We start from the raw sequence: 23,613 nt of genomic DNA, 5'->3' as shown, positions 1-23,613 counted from the left end.
GTATGTTGTAGGTTTACAGACCTTGGATTTGAAGTAAAGAGGCCTGGATGGTAGAGTTGATTCTGTTCTTAACAAGCTACTAACCAGCCCTGGACTTACCAGTGACCGCTCTATTCCTAATTTCTTCGTCTGTCAAATATGGCTAGTAGGTTCTCTTTTATCTACAATGTTCTTGATTTTTAAAATTACATGTATTAAAAGTATAGAGAATAAAGGACTTACCTTTGGCAAATGCCCACTTGCCCTCTGAGATAATCAAAGCATTCCATGGGGGCTTGGTTTTCCTGGTAGGAATATTTTTACTCTTGGAATGGTTTTTTTGTGTTTACTGTTACTTGACCCTTTTCAGATACTGTCTTCCCTTGTTGTGTCAATTATTGCGCATGTGTATGCTCTAACCATCCATTGACTGATGAATGTTCTTGATAGGAGACTGGAGCATAAGAAAAGACAGAGTAACAGTTAAGCTAAATTGTTAAGTCCCACATTCTACTGAACTGATGTTTTGTAAATTTGGCCCTTTCCTACACTTGTTCATGCCATTAAGTCATTTTTAGGGAGAGGGGTGTAAGTTGATACTTTGCTGGGGGAGATTATGATGATCTGTTTTCATATTTATACCTACCACTTGATATTACCTTTTGGAGAGAGAGTATATGTTATCAAAAAGATTTCCACAGGTCTAAGTATGAAGAAACAAGAGTGATTTGCATGTTGGTGAGAAGTTACTGGGCAGTCAGAGGTTGCTCTATTATTGGTCAAATGTTTTTCTTGCCATGCAATTTGAACTGCATTGCAATATTGTGATTCATAAGAAATATATATTTGGCCATTAATACAACCAGAATATATTTCTGATATATATTTAGTCTTAACCCACAATTCCTGGCTCACAGCTTCCTGAAGCCTTGGAATTTCCTAAGTGTTGACAGTGAAAAAGGTATCTTTTGTTATGTTAATGAGTTGCCTTTTGGAAATCACTTGAGGATGGGGATTGGTTGCCAATGGAAGGAACCTTGTGAGTGGAGGGATGGGACTTTCAGTCCTGCATCCCCCCCATGACCTATAGGGAGGAGAGAGAGGCTGGAAGTTGAATCAATTGCCATTGGCCAATGGCCTGACTATGTAAAGAAGACTGTAAAATACCAAGAGGATGGGGTTCAGAGAGATTGCAGGTTGTGAGCATGTGGAGATGCTGGGAGAGTGGCTCCCAAGAGAGGGCATGGAAGCTCTGCACTCCTTCCCATATACCTTGCCCCATGCATCTCTCCCATCTGGCTGCCCCTGAGCTATACCCTTTTAAAATAAACCAGTGATCTAGTATCTCCGAATTCTGTGAGCTTTTCTAGCAAAGTAATAGAACCCAAGGAGGCTGTTAAGGGAACTTCTGATATATGTATGTGAGTCAAAAATAGAGGTGACAACCTGGATTTGGGATTGGCATTCTGAGTTGAAGGGGGGTCGTTGGAACCTCCAACCAGTGTCTGGTCATTCAAAAGCACAGGTAAACTGGGTTTGTGTCCTGGGGTTGTGTCCAGCGTCTGAATGTGTGTGTGTGTGTGTGTGTGTGTGTGTGTGTGTGTGTGTGTGTGTTGGGGTGAGGGGCAGTCTTATGGAATCTGATACTATCTGCATGTAAACAGTGTCAGAATTGAGTTGAATTCTTGGGTACCTTGCTGGTGGGGTCCGGGAACCCAATTTATCCATGTTCAGAAACAAAGCAAAGCAGAGAATATGCCAGTTTGCAAGGAGAATGCCCCCAAAATGTCAAAGAAAATAATGGGAACTGGGCTTTAAAAAGTAACATCAGATGCTCTGAGATGCCTGTTCCATACAACCCGGTCAGGCATTTGTTAACGGAAAAGCCCATTTAGATCTTTGTTGCAAACCTGTGTGTACTTGGGAGGCCTGCACCCAAACAGAGGAAGTTCCAGGTATATACTCATTCAACCATGTGTGGGATGCTCCTGACTACTTTCTGGTCACTGGGTCTTAGGAAGGTCTCAGCCTGCTAGGAGCAGCTGGAGATTAGGAACTAGCTGAAAGCAATGGGCTTTCTAAGCTGTGCCTTTGTGATGAGATCTTAATTGCACTGAGAGAGACCAAGAGTAAGGGGTGATCCAGCAGAGCTAGTACTGAATTTTCCCATGTTTAAAATGCCCTGAGGATTGTTAGGACTCTTTAAAGAAAAAAAGAACACCCTAAGGTCAATTTTGAACAGTTGAGCCTGTTCATCTCCTGATGGATGATGTTTCACTATCTCCCTCATGTTCCACACTCTGCTCTCCTAATCCCATTCAACTCAGTCTATCTTTGTCCCTAATCCAGGAGTCCTACAGCTGGAATATGCAGGTTACAGCTGCGACCTTGACTTTTTAACCTTCTATTTAAACCAATTTTGTTGCTAGTGTTATTTTATAGCAATTCTGGAGCATTATATGTTGTCTTTGATAGTTAACAGAATTTCTCCGAGGTTCTTTCTATGAGGTTATATGGCATTGCTTTGTTAACTTAACCATTAACAAATTACCTATAGGTGAGCTCTTTTGCCTGTAACTTGAGTCTGTCAGTGTTGACCTTAGAACACACAGACTCAGATTCTCAGCGTGCTGTGTGCTTAGCCTCTGGAGCACCTAGGTTTGAAATGTCTTGGTGTAAATGAGCACTGCTGGGTCCAGTAAAAAGTGTTTATTTAGGTCTGAAAAGATTTTTTGGCACCCAGCCGAGTTCCAAATTCCATTTAAACTCTATGTATATAGCTCATTTACAGCACTGTCCTATTAAAATAGCCATGACTGGTTTGGCTCAGTGGATAGAGCGTCGGCCTGCGGACTGAAAGGTCCTGGGTTCGATTCCAGTCAAGGGCATGTATCTTGGTTGCGGGCACATCCCCAGTGGGAGGTGTGCAGGAGGCAGCTGATCGATGTTTCTAACTCTCTATTCCTCTCCCTTCCTCTCTGTAAAAAATTAATAAAATATATTTTTTAAAAAAATAAATAAAGCAGTAAGGGAAAGTTAACTTGGGACAAGGGGTAGGTTTGTCTAGTTCATTCCAGTTTTCTCAGGTTCAGACTTACCCTAGGATATGCCTGAGCTATTGTTACCATGGTCCACTTACTTAATGTTCAGCTTCCTTCCTAAGTTTTGGTTTCAGGGCTGGTTCTGCTGGAAAACCCAGTGTTTACTTCTCTCATTACCTACTGTGTTTGCCCTGCGCATCACAGGTGTTTGATTCAAGGGGAAGATGTTTCGTATTGTATATTTTTTAAAGTGCTCTTTTGAAACATTTTCCAAAATTGGTTTCCTTTAGCTGTGAAGGGAGAGTTAAGGCATTTTAGATTTAATCCCAAGTAGAAATGCATTCAGAGGGGAAAAAAGTCTTAAAGGGGAAGGAATAAAACTTTATACCTCCAAGCAAATATGATTACCAGGGCACATTCAAATCACAGAGCTCTTGGGTTTGTTTCAGACCTCAGAGGGAACATTAAAATCATAGACAACTGTGCACATATTTTTGTTTCTCCAGCTCAAATCTCCTCTGATAATTAGATATTTTCTATTTGGATCCTGGAATCTAGTATACAGTCCAGAGTCACATGCCTCCCACCACAATTAGACTCACTTGGCCTGCTTCTTCGCATTAACGTTGCTGCGTCCCTCCCCTGGTCTGCGTAATCGGACTCTGCCTGGGAGTCTGCATTGCCGGTTTATTTCCCAGGTCATTAGGATGCAGTCTCTTGAAACCACAGGCCTGAAGAACAGGCCATATGCAGGGATTTCTAGGAGAGAAAAATAGTATTGAGAGGAATGGATTGGGATTTAGGAAGTATTAGAACTAGAAAGAAGAAGCTCAAACCAGTGAGTTCAAAAAGATTTTATTTTCATAATTAAACTCCTAAAAACATCCAGTTTTGATTTCCCATGTCTTTACAGTCTGACTTTGCATTAAATTGAGTGTTTATCAAATGACTCTTAAAATCAAGCATAAAACATTTTTATTAATAAAGAAAATTGTCCCCAGCTAGTGGCAGGACCTTGTGGAGATCATTTAACCTCATTGAGCCTCAGTTTCCTGAGTTTCCTTTCAATCATATGATTCTCTGTTTTCATCAAGAGAAAACACTTTCTGGTCCTATAATTGTAGAAGGAAATAAGAGTAGATGAGTCATAAAGACTAATTTCATGGTAGTTCCCTGGTGTTTACATATGATGACTCCAAGTATGTTGTATATCCCCACACATACCGTTCACAGTGGCTCATCGTAACTTTATTACAGTGTTTATGCTACGTGGGAGGATTTCAAAAGACTCTCCATACATCAGGAATGACTATTAAAAATACCTTTTCACAGCTGGTTTTCCCAAAACACATACTGAGAAATAAATCTTAGTCTCTTTTCTATTTTGAAGCCACTGTTCTTTTGTTGCTAGGATGTTGTTGGAGAAGCAGAGCCCCCTTTTTTTTTTTGCTTGTCCAAAGAGGCTTTGGGCTCTAAGAAACAGAAAATCCACTTCAAAATAATGTAAACAATAAGGAAATCTTGTGTCTTGTTACACAAAGTCAGCGCTGGGCTGGTTCATTTCTCTGTTCATGAAGTACTCAGGTTATTTGCATGGTCCTGCTTACAGCCAGCCTCATTGCGTTGGCTGGGTCTCCTCAGGGTCATAAGCTGTTGCATTGCATCCTTCCATGTTAGTGGTTGTCCAGAGGCAGAAAAGACATTATTTATTCTTCGAGTCTTTTTCTAAGACCTATGATGATTCTTTTCCCAGAAGTTCTCCAACAGACTTCCCATCGCATGTCATTGGTTTGAAGCAATCTCCAGCAAGAGGAATGTAACCACCATGAATTTTTATACCAAATAGGATTTAGCTGGGCCACCTGTGGGACATGTAGATATCAGTATAGAAGTAGAGGTGTGAGTAGGCAGCCCACAGTGCCTACTGCACATAATCTTGATAAAACAGCATTTCATAGAGAGCAGTAAATCTGTTAAATGATCTTGGCATGGCATTTTTTTTTTTTGGTTGTCAATCTTTAATTGGAACATTTTCCTTTGTAGTTCTTAACTAGCTGGACATTCCACTGCACCACTGTTGATATCATCTATGATGTCATGAGGGTGGCGGCCATCAACATTGCACCCCACCGACTGGGCAGTCCCCAGGATCTTTTTTAATGGTTCTAGAGAGTTCTCTAGCTAAAGATCGGTGCCTCATCTGTCGGGCAATGCTGACAATCTCATCAAAAGTAATATTTCCACTGTGCTTAATGTTTTTTTTGTTTCTTTCCGTCTCTTGGCGGTTCTTTGAGGGCTTTGATGATCAGGGCAGAGGCAGAAGGCACTACTTCAATCTGGGCCTGTCTTTTCTGAATGGTCAGTTTCACTATAATCCTCAGACCCTTCCAATCACCGGTTGCTTTGGCAATGTCATCACCAACCTTTTTTGGAGACAGGCCCAGGGGGCCGATCTTGGGGGCCAGGGCAGATGTGGCACCCACTTCCCCACCGGTGCACCTCGAGCATATGACTTTGATGTCATTGGGGTCGAACTTCGACTTCGGCGGCATGGTGGAGGCAGCTGGTATCTGATGAACCCGGATTCGGGACGACCGAAGAAAGTTGCACCTGAGCCTCCTCCGAGCCGAAAGACCGGAAGCTTGGCATGGCATTTTGACTTGATCAAGACATATAGAATAAAAAGGCCAGCTTGGTAGAGGAGATGAATACATCTGCAGTGTGGGTACAATATATACTAACATTCCAAGATTTTTTGAGAGTGAAGAAAGGGGAGAAAGAAATGAAGAGGGCAAAATCAACTTTCATCTCATTGCTACTTACTGGTCCTTATTATTCTTTTCATTACTCTATTGTCTAATGCTTATTTGGATGATCTCTTACAGGTTGTACCTTTCCAAAAAGGACAAAATTCTGTAGATTGCAGGCATCATGAAGGAATATTGTGGGGTAAATGCTTGGCATACAGTTGAGATCTTTTCAAAATACAGGGTGGGGCAAAAGTAGGTTTACAGTTGTGAATATGGGAAACAGAATTTATTCTTGTATTATTATTAGTTATTGCATTATTTTCCATATGAACAACTGCAAACCTACTTTTGACACACCCTGTAGGAGACTCCATTGTCACAAGTTATCAAGGGTTGAGCACCTCATGCCTTGGGTGTTTTCTCCTTCCTGTCACTGGAGTCTTAGTACTCCAAGGCATTCCTGCAAATCAAGAAGGATGCATTCATATTTCCTCAGTGATCTAGAAGCAGAGTGAATTGGGTTCATGTGCAAATGCCTGTGGTTATAAAGAAAATCATTGCTAGGCCTTTGGCACCAAGGAGGATAGGCCCCGGTGGTTAACTAGCATTCCTTGAAGAAGTTCTTAAGAAAGCGTCAAAATAAATGGGAATTGGCATGGATACTTGACATTAACATGTATCTTATAGACACTCTAATATTCCTTCTTACTCCATTCCAAGTCTAGAGGGTAAGATTTAGCTTAGTGAAGAACTGTCAAACACATGAGAAGAGCTAGTTATTTCCTTGCCTTCAAGACTAGTCCAAACAAAATAGCTGTGGAATTTTACAAAGCACATTGAAAAGAAAACAGTACTTTTAAGATGATGGCTTTCTAAGATGGATAGCTCCTGTGAGCTTTTCTGGCAGCCTTCTCTCAGCCATACTCCCTGGCTACTGAACCTTTCTTCTCTCTAGTAATCGCCGGACTCCCACTGCTGCCGGGACAGAATTGTGTGGCTGCTGGGCCACTGGTGGTGAGGCCTCATACCCCCACAGAGCCGCATTGACCAGTTCCATTTGACTTCTGCCCCACCCACTCCTACCCTGAACTGATAGTTTTGGTGATTTTAACCCCTAACTTGCTCTTGAATCCATCCACTTTTCTCCATCTCCATCAGTACCCCTTAGTCCAAGCTGTCATCATCTCTTTTCCAAACTGCTTGCAATGGCTTCCTCCCGGCTTGCTCTGGCTGGTGGAGCTCTGGCTGCTTTCCAGTCCACAGAATGCATGCTCTGCAGCCGGGAAACATGGAACACAGCAAATCTCAACATGTGATTCCCCTGCTTAAAAAAACAAAACAAAACAAAACAAAACAAAAAACTTCAAAGGCAGCTTTCTCATCACTCTTAACCTCAAACTCTGGATATGGCCCCCAAGGCCTGGTCTGAAGTAGGCCCTTCCCGACTTTGCAACTTCATCTGGTATCCTTCATGATCATTGCATCCCCACTGGGTGGCACACAGTGGACACTCATATTTGTTGGGTAGAAGCATGATAGTCTCTTGACCATTTCTCAAACATCCCCTTTCCTGCTCCCTCTTTTTGCCTTGAGCAGCTCATTTTCTTCTGTCTGGAATGGTCCCTCTCTAGCCTCTGCTGCCAGAGTCTATCTCATTCTTCAGCCTTAGCTTAAATGACCGCCTACAATAATCCTTTCTGCCTCTAGTGTCCTCTCACTTTCTTGAACTCCCATAGCCTTTGCTTATTCTTCCCTTTTAGTGTGTATCACATTCCACCTCATTGGACACATTACCTGGAGGTATATCTTCTCACTTCTACTGGGTCATAAGCTCCCAGGGGACAGCAGTCTGTGTTCTTTTATCTGTTTCTTACCTGGAGGCTGCAAACCAGGGCCTCTAGCCAGAGCAGCCCACACATGTGTTCTGTTTGGTATTGCTGTCTCACACATTGCTGTTTTTAAAATTTGGACAGGTTTGCAACATTGGTATTGGGGGGTAATTTTGCTTGGAAAAAAATCAGATCTTGCTAACAATTGTCTGGAAGTGAATAGAGGCCACTCCCCATCCCTCTGGTCATGCCTTCTGCAGTTCCTAACTAGTCCCTTTTGTCTCTCATGTCCAGCCTACTTCTTTCATGCCCCCTACCTGGTTGGGCCCTGGTGTACGCATTTGGGTTTCAGTCTCTGGCCTATTTGCCAGTCCCAAAAGAGAGGCTCGATATTTGATGATTACCCAAGTGAATAAGCAGAAAAGGGCTGGGAGAATTACTTCCCTGACCAGCTAGCTGTTTTTCTTTTGAAATATTTATTATTTATGATAGATGGGAGGTCTCTGGAAGAAGTGGGAGATACTGTTGATGTGTATGGGGTGGGGAGGAGAGTGGTTTTTTTTCTTTTCTTTCTTTTTTTTTTTTTTTTTTACGACTAAGAATGGGATTCTCAAAGGACCTTCTCTAGCTATTTTTGGCAGAGCCAAAGGAAAATCTATTTAAAGCGACACTACAAAGAGGACAGTCACATATTTTAGAGCAAACAAGCAACTTAGCACTTTAAATTAATGGAAATGTAGAAGAAATCAGCTCAACCCTTATTTAGCATCTTTGCCACACCTTCACTTACTTTCAACCCAGGAATTTCTGTTCTGTGGCCTTCCAACCTTCAGGGTTAGGAGAAGGAAAGACAGAAGTTAAGTTAAATTTTTTGCTTTAAAATAAAATCAATAATGTTTCTGAATTCAAGGAACTAAATCTTTCATATCACAAGAAACGCCCATTCTGAAAGGGGAAATGCTTGGCTTCAAGCTGTTACAGCCCAGCAGTCTTAAGGCTCCTTTGATTTTGGTCTCTTGTTTGTTTTGAGTTGTTCCACTCAGTTTGGGTTCATTTTTTTCAATGACTCTTCTGTTTCCTGATGCACCTCTTCCTCTTCTGGACCCAGGGAATCACCCATTGAGCTCCCTCTCAAATTCAGGTGGGGGGGTGAAGGGGAAGATGCTATCTTTTCTTTCTGTGCAGCTGCCCATTTATTCAGGGGATTATAAAAGCCAACTGTAAGCAGAGCCAGATTTCTTTTTCTTTTCTTTCTTTTTTTTTTTAGTACTCACCCAAAGATATGTTTTTATTGATTTTTAGAGAGAGAGAAACATGAATGTGAAAGATAAACATCAATCAGTTGCCTCAACTATGTGCATCGACTAGGGATCGAACCCACAGACTTTTGGTGTATAGGATGATGCTCCAACCAACTGAACACCCTGCAAGGGCTCTTTTTCTTTTCTTTTCTTTTTTATTTCTGATTTTATTTGAGTCCTTTCTTTCTCTTAGTGAGTTTAGCTAAAGTTTTGTTGATTTGGCTTGTCTTTTCAAAAAACCAGCTCTCAGTTTATTGATCTTTTCTACTGTGTTTTTAGTCTTTATTTAATTTTTTATAAATGAGCCAGATTTCTTATGCATTGGCCCTGGAAGTGGTTTCATTAAATCTCTGGGGGTTTTTTTGGATGAGCAACAGTTTCTAACTGATTCTAACACTCACACTGCTTGGGTCACGGAAGCCCTCTCTGCATTCTCCTTTCTTTGATTGGTGAACATGATCTGCGATACTTATGTTATTATACTGACTGGTTTCCCAGCCAGTTCTTCACAACTGGTGGTGCTCAAATGTGGCAGCGGCAGCTTGGCAGCTGGCAGACTTCTAGGTAGTTGCAGTTCATCTGTAGGGGCTGAGAGCAGAGTGGTTCAGAGAGAACATTGCAGAGCCAGACTGCCTGGTTTTGCTCTTGTCATTTCTGAAACTTGCATGAATTACTCACTTCTCTTTGCCCAAGTTTCCTCATTTGAAAAAGGAGATATAATAATTGTATCAGAAACTTTTAAATGAACACATCAGATTTTCTTGGCTTCTCTGTGTATTTCAGCCACCACTGACCGCAGTGACTAGTTTTGTCTTCTCCAATTCACTTGACGTAGGTACAGCCTGATGGCTTGTAGCCTTGTGTCCATACCACGTGCCTCCTGCCTCTTACCTACTGCAGGACACAAGTGTTGTCCACACGTGTACAGCCTGGAAGCAAGGGAGCATTTAAAATCTTCAAAGGGAAACCTTTGACTAATGTGAGGTGGAAGCTGGACATCCTGAACAGCAGTCATTAGACAGCTTCTTGGACGATGAGCTCAATAGATTGAGCCAGTATTGGTACTTGAAGCAGGCAGTAGCTAGCTCCTCTGGCTCATTCCCCTGAGAACTCCATGGTAAAGCAGTATCATAGAAGCCTTTACTTCACTCTCTTCTTCCTGGGAAACCTAAAGACAATAATAACACCTATTCGAGTTGTTGTGAGGATTAAATTAATTAATCCACATAAAGATCTGAGAAGAGTATCTGGCACGTAGTAGTACACCCTCCATCAATGTAAGCTTTTACAATCTGTTTGAGACAATTTCAGGGGATGGAGGTATGAGGATCAGGGAGCTGTGCCTTCCGGTGAGGGAAGATGGGAGACTTCTTCAAACGTTTAAACTGAAACAATCATTCTTCTGGACGGGATGGGGCTTTCTTTACAGTTCTGTTATTGGCAAGCAAAACCCTTAGGGATGGATGCTGAACACATAGCACGCACAGCCCTTATCCACTTGGGAGATTTTTCTGTGCGCATGTGTTTATTTTTGCTTTGCTTTTGTTTTCTTGGCAGTTTGTGTGTGTGTTTGGCTCAGGGGGCTGAGCATCCATTTCACCCTTCCTAGCAAAGGATGAGCCAGCACAGGGTCAGCTGAGGAAAGAGCCATTGAGATCTGCTCTCAGGTCAGACCCTACACCAAGCCTCACTCTTCCCCATGAGTATTCAGGTGCTTGGAGATTCAGATGCCCCCGGAGCAGTGCACCTGTTTGAAAGCACAAGCTGTGTGGGGCTGGTATTCATGGGAAGTTAGCAGCTACTCACCCTCACCCTCACCCTCCTGCTTCTTGGTGTTGCAAGGCTGATTTCATCTCAGAAGCAGCTGTCTCTACTGCAGTTTAATAACTCTTAATTTCCTGGAGGGAGAACGACACGTTATATCATGAAGACTCATCTTAGTCTACATGGTCTGGAAATTTCCACTCATCTCTGTGATCTTCAAAATGTTTCTCTTTGTGGGAGAGTCTGACTTTCCTTCTTTCTTACTCAGTTTGACTGCCTTCTCAGATGCCATTTCCAGAAAAAACATCCCCTGTGAAAACAGTTCCCTGTGTCTCTATTTACCTCATCACTCAGTCTCCATGTGGATTTCCCTCCCTAAGTTACTGCAGTCTGTATTAAGTATTAATCTATTCTCGAAGGAAAGTTGTATCTGTAGTCATCTTCATCCTGTCTTGGTAGACACTTTTGTAGTTTAACTCAAGGGAGGGTTTGAAGAAACATTCAGGTGGTTTGAATTTTGGATCAGTCCTTTCTGCTTTCTCACATGTGTAGAAGTGTTTTTCTTCAAGCAGTTTAGCATACCGATTTAGTGTTTCCAATTTGGTATTCTAAATGTAAATCATTATTTCTTCATTCTGTGCAGTAGGTGGTAGAGGAGCCCAAAATGTTTGGCTTGTTGGTAAACTGCAAGCAGGTCTTCTTATACACTTGGAGGTGCATAGGATGATAGAATAAGATCACTATTTCATTAAAGTCAGACTTTCAGTGAGAAAATGGGGGAATCCTTGGCCTCAGAAAGGGTTGGTACATTAGGTCTTCGGTTGAAAGCAACAGAAGTCAACTGTGGCTATTTATTTATTTTTTCCCCTTAAAAATATTTTTTATTGATTTCAGAGAGGAAGGAGAAGAAGAGAGAGAAACATCAATAATGAGAGAGAAGTATTGAACAGCTGCCTCCTGCATGCCCCCTAATGGGGATCAAGCCCACAATCCAGGCATATGCCCTGACTGGGAATCAAACCATGACCTCCTGGTTCATAGGTTGAAGCTCAACCACTGGGCCACACCAGCCAGGCAGCATTGTTTAATTTTTTCCCCACACCACATATTGCCATCTAATCTACTTAATTTGTTTTCTTCTTACTGAAATGTAAGCTCCATGAGGTCAGGGATTTCTGTCTATGTCTATACTGCTGTATCCCTATCCCTAGTACCTAGAACAGTGCTTTGTTAGGAGGCACTCCATAAATATTTGTTGGATAATGAATGGAATAAAGGGTGAGAGCACTACCTTTGGAATGTTTCACCTCTCACCAGCTTTGTTCTCTTGTGATTCCGCTGCAGGTTAACATTTCTAGTGAAGAGAGTTGCAATGGCCTCTCTTGGGTAATGCACCCACTTCTCTGATGAGGCAGTAGTGGGGTACTCAACTGATATTCTTGGTAGGACAGTTGAAGGTAAAGGCTGCTCCACCAACCCCGTGAACTGAAAACATTTAAACACATTTGCTTAAGTCACCAGGCAAATGGGGGTTTCCCATTTCAAGCATGTCTCTCAGTCTAGCTGGCTAGTCAGGTTTTCTTTTTCTCTCTACTGAAAGATAACTCTGACATTTTGCTTCTTTAAGAACTACACTTCTCTCTAGAACTCCCACTTAAACTGCTTTGCATGCCACCTAGATATGAGTTTCCCTTCTAAAATTGTTGCTTGTCTCACTGGGTTGTTCTCCCTGGCCCTAGACAGATGGTTAATGAAGCAGAGAACGCTAGCAAAACTATAGCTTATCCTTTCCTTGCCATGTTATTAATGTGTCGTGACTCCTGGCATGAATACTATCAGAAATTGTTTTAGTCATGGTTAAGTCTGATCTTAATCGAAACTTAAGGTGTACTTTATGCAAATGTCCTGATGCTTTCAGCTCCTTCTAATCTTCCCCCCTTAGGGGATGGGGCAAATCCAAAAATGAATTCCTAATAAACTAATCCACAAAGACCCAGAATAGTGCTTCATTTTAATGTAAAGCCAAAAGAAAACGCTTCAAAGTGAAGCACTTTCAGTAGAAAAAGTTCTAAGTTACACAGCAGTTACCATTAAAGGAGCCTGTCTCCCTGTGCTCTTTGGGATTTGGCAGCCTGTTAAAAACGATGTTCTTTGGTGTTATTGATAATCAGGAACATCTCTGATGAAGCTGGCTTGGACAGAGCTGGACTGAGAGAAAGAATTGCGACAGCCCAGTTGGCATCATTCATGTCTGTATATGTTAATTTATTGAGCACCTGCTATGGACAAGCACTAACTTAACCAAGATGTTAATTATTTGTTTCTCCTAGGAGGTGGTAGGAGAGAGCATTGGTCCAATAGGCAAGAGGTTCTAAACTTGAATTTTTACAAACTCCTTTTATGCACAATCTTGAGCAAGTTTACCACGCCTTAGGTTTCTTCACCTACAAAAGAAGAGGTATTTTTTATGTTAAAAAAGCATGCACATGCAGATAGATATACAAACACAGACATATACATGCACTGTAGTCAAGGAAGACAGTTTAGAAGGGTAACCACCAATATCTTAACTGTTGTTATCTCTAGTTATTTTTAACGAGTGGCATAGACTCTCACTCTGAGCTCTCTTTAACTTTGAAGACATCTATGATTTAATGCACGAACAGGGTAGGTCAGGACAGGACAGTCAATCCTTGGGTATTCTGAGACAGAATCCATCCCTTTTGTCTGCTTTTGCTCCCCATTTTTTTGTCCGCTTCTCTGTTCATTTGCATTTCTACTGGAGAGTGGGCCACAGAGAGAGAGAGTATTTTAGCAATGCTGGAGTTAGTGGTAAACTTTTAATCTGAAAAGATTTTGGGTTATTCTCTCCAACTAGTGGCTTTTAACTATACCAATTTTTTTTCCACTTCCTTCCTTAACCATTGGTTAATAGAATTTGAGCTTTACTATTGTGGTAAAACTGGTTTAAAATAAAAGAAAAATAACAATAATAAAAATTGCTTTGTTTTTATTTCTGTATTGTCCTTTTGTCCTATTTTCAGGTACTGTGAGACTCCATTGACTTTTCATCCACCATAGACCACTTTTTTCTCTTCTTTTACTTGGCCTATTCCAGCCTGTCTATATGCTGGGCTTTTCCCACCTACCTCTCTGCCCCTATCTGCTCAGAGCAGGGAACACTGCTTTTGGTTTTTGCATGGCCCACAAGCTCAGAATGGTGGTTTATATTTAAATAGTTGGAAGAGAATCAAAGGAAGAATAATATTTGACAGCACATAAAAATTATATGAAATTCTTCAGTATTCATAAAGCTTTATTGGAACAGAGCCACATGTATTATTTATGTGTATGGCAGCCTCCAGGTTACACTGGCTGGTTGAGAAGTTGCAAGCGAAACCATTTGGCCCTCACAGCCTGAAATATTTACTGTCTGATTCTTTAGAGAACAGGTCTGCCAACTCTGTGCTAGAGACTCCTTTTTCATTGGATATCTTTCAGCTAAGACCTGTTCAGACGTGCTAACTCATTCAAGAGATATTTATCAAGGGCCTTCAGCGTGCCCGACACTGTGCTAGACACAGGTATTGCAGATGAACACGATGCCTTCCCTGTTAGGAGGGACTCACAGCCTAGAGGGGAGCATGGCATGTCCACTGGTAACTGCAGCATAGATCTGTGTCCTAATGCCCAAGTGTGAGTTTGGGGCTGTGGGAACTCAGAGAGGGAGCCCTGACTCTTCTTGGGGAGGCAGGAAGAAAGGAGGTCACCATTAGGTAATGGAAAACAAAGCTTTTGATAGCTTAAAGCTGCATTGTTCTACATAGATGACTTTTAATTAGAACATAAGAATTGTCCTATTAAAGCTAATAGTTACCTAGAACAAGAGTTGTCATAATTTTAACAAGGTAATATTTCAGTTGTACATAAAAATGATTGCTCTATTGCAGGATCAATATTTTATAGAACTATGTAAATAAACATTGTATAGATTGACTTTAGTGTATCATCATCAACATATTATAGAATTTACTTCTGGGCAAAGGGGAATAGACTTTTACATTAAAATTGCAATTTTCATTTGCTTTAAGTTTTATATTTTAAAATGTTTCTCAGTACATTTAAAAAGACTTTACTATACTAAGGATTGTTTTTGTTTTGTTTTGTTTTGTTTTGATAAAAAGGAGATCACTGGGCTCCATGCAAGGTCTCCTGGATCCTAATGTTGGGGGTTTGAGTGGAAAGGCAGGGACTTCTATTTTTAATAAGCTCCAAAGTGATTTCCATCTACACTAAAGTCTGGGAACTACTACTAAGGAAACTGTTGATTAAAGATGCATTTATAAAAGTTATTTTTTAAACTTTTTTTTTCTTTCCCATCTTCTGTTATTAGCTCCTGAAGTATACAGAGCTTTTTAACATTCCCCAAGACAATGTGAAGGAAGCCCCTGACTTCCCCAAAACATCTCCTTTTTCCCTCTACTCTTCCTTTCTTCTTTGAACAAAACATTAGAGCAATATATACAAAAAATCATTTGGAACATATATATGTGGAATATATATTTTTTAGGTTTTCCTGTAATTTTTCATGTATACAGGGTTGGGCAAAAGTAGGTTTACAGTTGTGAATACCCAAAACACAGAGTTTATTCTTGTATTATTATTATTATTTATTATTATATTATTTACCATACGAACAATTATAAACCTATTTTTGACCCACCCTGTATATATGTGTGTGTGTGTGTGTGTGTGTGTATGTATGTGTATATATATGACAGTTAACATTTGTCCTATTCATTCTCTGTCTCCTCTCCTCACTCTCTCTCATGCTAACTCTGAAATCTTCTTTTCACTCCTTCCCAGTTCCATTTCCTTTGCCTTCCAGTGGAAAGTTTTTATATTTTAAAATAATGTTTTGTGTCCAAATATAGACATCTGGTATTTGTGTGTATGTGTTGTAATTTCACAAATGGTATACTCTCACTTTTCACCTTGCATTTTTCATTCAGTTTTTGTTTTTGAGATAAATGCTAGTTCATCCCTCTAAATGCTGTATAAACATGGCACATACTATTTATCCCTTTTCCCTATTGCTAGACAGAATTCTAACTTTTCACCCTTGTAAACAATGCTGTAGTGAACATCCTCGTAGACATTTTTTTTTTTTTTTGCAAATTGTGAGTTTCCCAAGAAGTATACCTAGCAGTGGAATTGCAGCTTCATTTTTCTTTTTTTAAGATATTGCCAAATTATTCTCCATGATGACTGAATTGGCTTATCAGTCTGACAGTTTTCCTTTGGAGAGATTCAGCAGTTCTCAACCTATGGGTCGCGACCCCTTTGGCGGTCGAACGACCCTTTCACAGGGGTCGCCTAAGACCATCCTGCATATCAGATATTTACATTACGATTCATAACAGTAGCAACATTACAGTTATGAAGTAGCAACGAAAATAATTTTATGGTTGAGCTACAATATGAGGAACTGTATTTAAAGGGCCAGAAGGTTGAGAACCACTGAGATAGATCATAGATGCAGCATGCCTCATGTGGCATGTCTTATGTCCTAGGCAGTGCTTTGATTGCATTACCTGTGTGGGTGCTGATACATTACCATGTAACCCATCTAGCCTGAAATGTAAAAGATTCAAGCATAAGTTAGATAGGTTATAGAGGCTGAAGTGGAGGTGGTAGAATATCATGGAAGAAAAGGGAACCAAGGAACCAAACAGATGAATCCCTTCATAAGATTATGGACATATTGAACCACCCAGAGAGATCTGACATAGAAACACCCCAGCACCTGAACTTCCCATTGTCCTCAGTAGGACGTTGGCAGGTCTTGTTCATTCTAAAATGTAAAGGCTTCTAACCTGTGCCGCAGCCTCCATAAAATATCTCTGACACCCCAGAGGCCAAGCAGCTGTGGACATAACTCATAAGGCCTCACTGCAGACGGCTGGGCTCCAGGGGCTCCTGGCTTAAATAGGTCACCATGGCTGTGGAGAGCCACCGTTTCTGGCTTGCAAAAATGATAACACCTGCCTGCCAGTGTCTTTACTAAGTCTCTTTGGAGGATGAGTCTGAAATTCCTAAGTGGTATGAGGAATCTGTAAAAGCAAACTGTGTAGAGAGAAGTCTGTCTCTGGGTCTGCGTAGTCATCCGGACCACCCAGCAGGTCTGTGGCTGGACCCTCACTGCTCTGCGGCTTCTCAGCAGTGGAGGAAGGGGCTCTACCTGCTGGGGCCTGAGCTCTCATCTTCCGGGATGCAGACTGAGCATCTCTCTCCTCTAACCCTGTTTCCAGGAATATCCTTAAGCCCCTGATCGCTTCTCACCTATGCTGCCAGCCTCTAAAGGCCATGTAGTCTGTGCCTGCCCTCTCCTGTGTTTTATTACCATCGCAGTGAACCAACACATAACTATTATGTTTCCTACCTCCTGTGAATGGGCAGGAAGTAGATGGAAGGAAGGGAGGGAGGGGCCTAATGAAGAGAGAAACATCTTAACAAAGATTAGATTCCTGCATTATCCAGCCTTTATGTTAATAACTCAATAAAAATGTTTACCTGCAGGTCAAGTAGGTCAGGACACCAGGATGATGTGTAGCAGAGCTGGGACTAGAGTGAGCAAGGGAGTCGCCTGAGGTGCAAATGACCTGCCCAGCAAGCCTCCTTAAACTTGTTACCCCTGGTATCTCTCTTGCCTCACTGTAACCTGGGCCTGGCTGAGTTTAAATTTCCATTTGGGGTTTTTTGTCAACATGTACATCCTTTCTCTCATTTCCTTCAGCTGTGGACAGTGATTGACAGGTCTGGATAGATTTGGGTTCAGTCTGTCTTAGGTTTTTTGTGTTTGTTTGTTTTTACTTTATATTACATCTGGAGTTTTATGGCAGCCATGGGGAAAGGGAGTTTCAGATACAGATTTTTGGTTTCGAGACTTTTTCAGGAATGTGTCTATTGCAGCTTTGCATGGATAATTGAAAATTGCCCCCCTGCCATTAACATCAATAATCGAAAGCTGGTTCTGTGTACTACTGTAGCAAAGTAAAACAGGTGGGTTTGATTTGCTTAGGAGCTGGAAAATCAACTTGAGAGACTTTTACAGCATCTGAGCTCCTTGGGTTTCTTCAGAACTTTGTCCATGGTTGGCTGGTGAAACAGGTGGTGGTGGTGGAGCCATCTAAGTGAATCAGTAATAATAGAATAAATGGAATTTACATGGCATTTTTGTTTCAAGGAACCAATCCTCTAGTTATGCACATTACTTCCTTTTTAGACTCTGCAAATTTGGACCCCAAAGGTAAAGTCCAGCTGAATAGGGCAAGAATAATAATGGCCATAGATAAGGTCCTACGATTATCAAATTATCTTATCAGAGGTTTAGCTTTTCCTTTTGTTTCTCATAACCAGTCCTACAGGAGACTGTCCCTCCTTCCTTCAGCTTATGCTCTCTTGGGTGTACTAAGAAGCTTGTCCTTGTCTGCATGCAAAGTCAACTTGGGAGGAGTAAAGAGATGGGAGGGACACAGGTTTATATAGCTTGGCAACAAAACAAATTAGATGGGGTTGCCACAACCTTTTGCAGTGAGGATTCAGGATCTGGAGAAGGGGCTGCGCATAAACAGATACACTAGACAAGAAATATAAATTTAGAAGGCGTGGGGGGAGCCAGGCGGAGACCTTACTCTCCAGTGGAGAGGTTCAAATCTCTGGACCCTTCGCTTTTTATTTACTAGAATATACATTTGCCCTTTAGCAAAGGAAACATGCATATCAAAGGTAAGGTTTGGTAAACAGTAAAAGATGATCAGGTTAGGGGATTGCCTAGAGCCACCATTGTCTGAACAGAACACTCAGTGCATAGCTTTTAGCCCTTGCTAAAGCCCAAGGTCCATCAGCCTTCTGTGTTCCCGGCTGCACTTTCATGATAGTGTAGACAATGGGTAGCTTCCAGGATGGGGTAAACCTAACTCCTTTTGAGACTGCTAGAGCAGAAACCCACCTCCCACCCCCATTTTCTCCTTCTCCATGTTTACCCCTGCACGTCTGTAAGCAACTCTGCTTGCCAGCCTTCACTTGATTCTTTGCTACCAGGCCAAGGTTCTTCCATTTTTGCACTTTGCATGGGAGAACGGCAGATGGGGAGATCACCCAGGAAGCTTAGTTTGCCATTTTAGAGTTAACCGTGCTGTGCAGCTAATTTGATTATCACATTTAACTGAAAACACCTGCAGGGTCTGCCAGCTCGAGTACAGCCTGCCTGGTAGTGTGGGCCCCATACAAACCCTTTTCACTGTCAGACTGGATTAAATGGAAGTCTCAGAGCAAGTACTTGGATCAATTAGGTAGCTCCTTGGAATAGAACTAGGATGCAGAGAGCACTTATTTTATCTTTGAACTCATGTCCCTGTAGTGTCAGCAGGGTAGAGTTTGTGGAAATTGATCCCAGGTGCAACATGTCTAAGGGAAATGAGCTTGTTTGATGCAGGCTATGCAGGGCCTGGGTGGAATGTAGAGATAGAAGGTAAGATACACAATTGTCTTGGTGCCCAAAACAGTATGAGGAGGCTCATATTGCCTCACATTGTCTTTTTCCATTTTGAATCACTAAGCCAGCTGTCACCTAGCTTTAGAACATTTGGATGGAGAAGATCCAGTGTGGAGCCCCAGGAGCGTGACCTGGCTCTTGAATATGGGGCACTTTGAACTACTACTCCAAGATGAGTTCTGATGGCCATTCCAGTAAGGGAGTGCCTGTTCTTCTGTTGCCTGTAAGATGGGAGTTGCCTGATCCATATAGGACTGCTGGGATGCTTTCCCTTACTCAGTCTTCAAATATTGGGGTGCCTATTATATGCCAAGTGCTATTTTAGGTATGGTGATATAGATGACCAAGATATATTAAGCCCCTGTTCTCCTGGAACCTAAATTTTAATTGAGGAGAAAGACAGATATTTGCAAATATTCATTGAGCACCTACTCAATAGTATGTCTTGTGAATATAGCAGTAAATTTAAAAAATATGGAATAGAAATACAGACTGAATCTATTAAAAATATAATTTCAGCAAGTGTTAAGTGCTCTCAGGGAAGGGTATACAATTAGAATAATGGGAATGGACAAGGAACTCTTAGTTCAGGTGGTCAGAGGAGGTGACATTTAAGTCACTACCTGAATGAAGTGCAAGAGCAAAGCCATGTAAAGAATTAAAGGAAGACCCTTCCAGGCAGAGGGACTAGTAAGTGCAAATGCCCTGAGGAAGGAGCCTGCTTGGCATGGAAACATACTTGGCCTATTTAAGGGACAATAAAGTCAGTATGGCATAAGTTGAATTTGGGGAGCTAAGCAGAGGCCAGATCAGGTAGGATTGGTGGTGGGGAGGAGGGGCATGGGAGGAAGTTTGAATTCTGTTCTAATTGTAATAGGAAGCCACTGGAGAGTTCCGAGGGGTTGAGTGACTTGATCTGTTTTCATTGTTTTCTCCAAGATTGCTCTGGTGCTCTCTGGAGAATGAGCTGAATGGGGACAGGAATGGGGTCAGGGAGACCAACGGGAAGGCTATTGCAGTAGTCCAGACAAGACATTGGAGGCCTGCACTAAGTTGGTCGTGGTTCTAGTGGTAAGTAGTAGTCAAATTTGGGATATACTTTGAAGATAGGGCCATCAGGATTAACTGATGGGCCAGATGTTTCATGGAGAGAAATCAAGGATGACTACTGTGTTTCAGGCCTTCTGCAGGGAAGATAGGGAAGTCTAGTTGTGTTGTATCTGTGTGGTGGGGTGGGTAGGTGTCAAAGATGAACATATCAAGAGTTCTATCGAGAGCTCTCAGCATATAGATAGTTTTTCTTTTGTGTATATCAGTGTGGGACTGATAAGATCACTGAGGACAGGTCTGTGGACAGGGTCCTCGGGACTACAACATGTAGTGTCCCGGGTGTGTCCTAGTTAGGACTCACACCTTATAAAATGAACCAGAATTGAACTCTGGAAGACAAAGCCTTCTGTTTGGAGAAGAAATTACTTGTCTTATTTAAGATAATCACCATGTGATTAGTTTTCCATCAGTATATTTGGAAATGGCACATCACTTAAAAGTAGAAGCCACCCGAGTTCAAATTCCAGTTATGCCACTTATAGTGGGCGGTCTTCCTGTACTTATCTGACATCTGAGCCTCTGCATCCTCATCTATAAAATGGGTAGGACAATGGGACCTTCCTCATAGTGGTGTTGTGAAGGTTGAGTCGACGCATACAAAGTGCATATCTTCATTTCTGGCATGTAGTAAGGGCTCAAAAATGTCAGCTTCCACCCCATTAAGTCTTCGAGTCTTTTGCTGGGAATGTATAATACTTTGTGGGATACTGCATTTCCTGCTTTTTATTTTTGGGTCTTCATTTTCTGTTTAGGACTGCTGTTTGGTATCTGTTGCTGGTTCTCAGCTTGGTAATAATGCTCCAGTTGCTTCAGCCTTGACACTTACCCCAATTCCCCAAGATAATAATTATGTCACCCTGGAAGTGTTTGGAAAAATTCCTTCAGGGCGAATGAACTGAGTATTCTCTCTGTACTGTCAAGAATATGGAGCTGTGTCCACTCTTTTCATCCAGGAAGGAAAATTCCCATCACTATTTGTCCCTGCTCAACATTCAAGAGGGATAAGAATGTATGCTCAAGAACTTATGAACATAAAGAATTGAGTAATACAATCACTTTGCATTTGTTGAAGACCTACTATGTGTCAAAGCTTTCGATATCCAGCATCTACTTCATTACAAAAATCCCCAAAAGCAAATATTGGATTTTTTAGTTTATAGAGGAGAACACTGAGATTCAAAGGGTCACATACTTGCCTAAAGTCACACTGCTACCAAGTTTCAAAGTCAGTATTTGTAGAGGCTATTTTTCTCTCCTTACTCTACCTCCACATAAGTGTTAATTATAGACCTGAAACCAAAATTGTGGTTATAGCTCACTTTAAGCAGACCCTTCTTTAAATGTATTCATGTCCTTTTGAATTTCATAAAACAAGATGATTTCTTTTCAAATTCTAAAGCCCTAAGTGATTTAGTTTTCCCTGGGGTTGCTATGTAAATTATTTTGGTTTTTCTATAAAACGTCACACATTTTTCTGATGAGTTTTAAAATGTAGGGAAAAGGTTCATGTTGCTTATCATTCGTTGGGCATTCATAGCTAAATATTTTATTGTATTTCTTAAAATAAATGGTCATCACTGTTGAGTGTGCATTTTTCCAAACCACACCACTAAGTTCTAGTTACTAAGATCTCAGCAGAGTATATTCAGCACCTGAGCTTAATGCACCTTGGGAACACGAGAGGTAGGGGCTTGTTTCTTGTTCGTTTTCCCCTTAATCACAAGCTACATTGTCTCCCTAAAGGGGGTCAAGTTTTCACTATTAAGCTATTTAGAAACACTTCTAAAATCCTGGCTTCATTTTTGCTTCAAGTGCACACTCCAATAACTGCTCCATTGATCAGTTTTACTCTAGCCAGATTTATCTTTGTCTCCCTTTCTCTCCTTTCCACTCCGGTGTTCCTTGTGGGGTGGGAGATCAGGTCTTCATTGTCTGAACACTACGGTGTCGGGTGAATTTCCCGCCAAAATATAAGATGGCGCGGGCAATTATTTAGGTTTCCCGCGCAAAATCAGAGTTAGTTTAAAATGCCTATATCTTTTGAAGTATGGGTTCGATTGAAATGAAATTTTCGGTTTCTTGTGTAAAAAATGAAAATTTATTCAATCACAGACATTTTTTTATCTATTCAGTACATAAATAATTCGATATATATAAACTAAATACGAAAAACCCAAAAAATACTTATTACCTAAAAATATACACATATTTTTAAAGTTTAAAATAAAATTTTCATAATAAATCAAAACAAATAGAAATTAATAGTTTTTTAGCGTATGATATTTTTCAAAACACGCCCCTTTATGTAGAGGTATATTGCAAAATTTGCACATGTAGCGTGTCTCACTGCGCAATTTATGAACGGAACATACGCGACACCTTCTCAAAATGTTTTTCTTTTTTCCACTTCCGACAATTGCCTGTAACGTATGCTTTCTCATGTCCATCGATAGCCTGCATGGTGGATCAGATGTAGGTGGTTTAGCCCGCATTCCAGAAGTAGACGGTACTGGTTGAAGGTCTGGAACAATGTCCATGTCCTCTGGAATATCATCCGTCAACCAGTGGATAGCTGTTTGTTTCAAAAACATTTTAAAACCCATTTTTCTTTGCCTCACTGATTTGTAAACTGCATAAGAATTAAATAATGCGCAATTTATCATATACATTGCCAACCTTTTTGTCCATTTGACCGTCCTCCGCAATATCGAATAATATGAAAGGTATTGGTCGGCCCGGTCAACACCTTTCATATGTTTATTGTAGTCAATGAGTGCATTCGGTTTGACAATTTTCTTTTTTGATGTTCTGTCAATATTCTGACTTTCTTCCATCTCCGCAGAATGAATCGAAGAAATCAGGTATACAGGCTTTTTTGATTGCCACACTTGTAACAATATATCATTTTTCCTTATAAATTTTGTTTCACCTTTTTTCAAAGAAATTGTTTGAAAATCTTTAGGTATACCTCGATTTTTCCGGATTGTTCCACATATTCTGAATTTGTTTTTCATAAGTGCTTCACAATTTGCGACGCTATTATAATAATTGTCCATATATATATGGTACCACGAATCAGTGTATGGAGACACTACTGTTTGTATCGTTTCCAATAATCGCTTTCCTTCGCCGCAATAAATTTCCATGTTACAGATATATCCTGTATCACTTTCGCACAACAAACGAACCAATATTCCATATTTAACGATCTTGCCAGCATTATATACCCTAAAGAATAATCTTCCCCTCCAGGTACGATCCCTTCATCTAGTGATAATTGCT

General features: G+C 41.0%; 1 protein-coding gene and 1 pseudogene across 1 annotated transcript in view; one reads left to right on the top strand and one right to left on the bottom strand.

The window, feature by feature from the left end:
- Positions 1-23,613, top strand: part of ARHGAP26 (Rho GTPase activating protein 26) — a 406,595-nt gene that overhangs the window by 245,616 nt on the left and 137,366 nt on the right.
- Positions 5,067-5,676, bottom strand: LOC102430707 (annotated as a pseudogene).

This window comes from Myotis lucifugus, unplaced genomic scaffold (genome assembly GCF_000147115.1).
Source record: "Myotis lucifugus unplaced genomic scaffold, Myoluc2.0 scaffold_28, whole genome shotgun sequence".
In the NCBI taxonomy this organism is placed as follows: domain Eukaryota; kingdom Metazoa; phylum Chordata; class Mammalia; order Chiroptera; family Vespertilionidae; genus Myotis; species Myotis lucifugus.
Note: the sequence above shows the minus strand (reverse complement) of the source record. Positions and strands in the feature narration are given on the sequence as shown.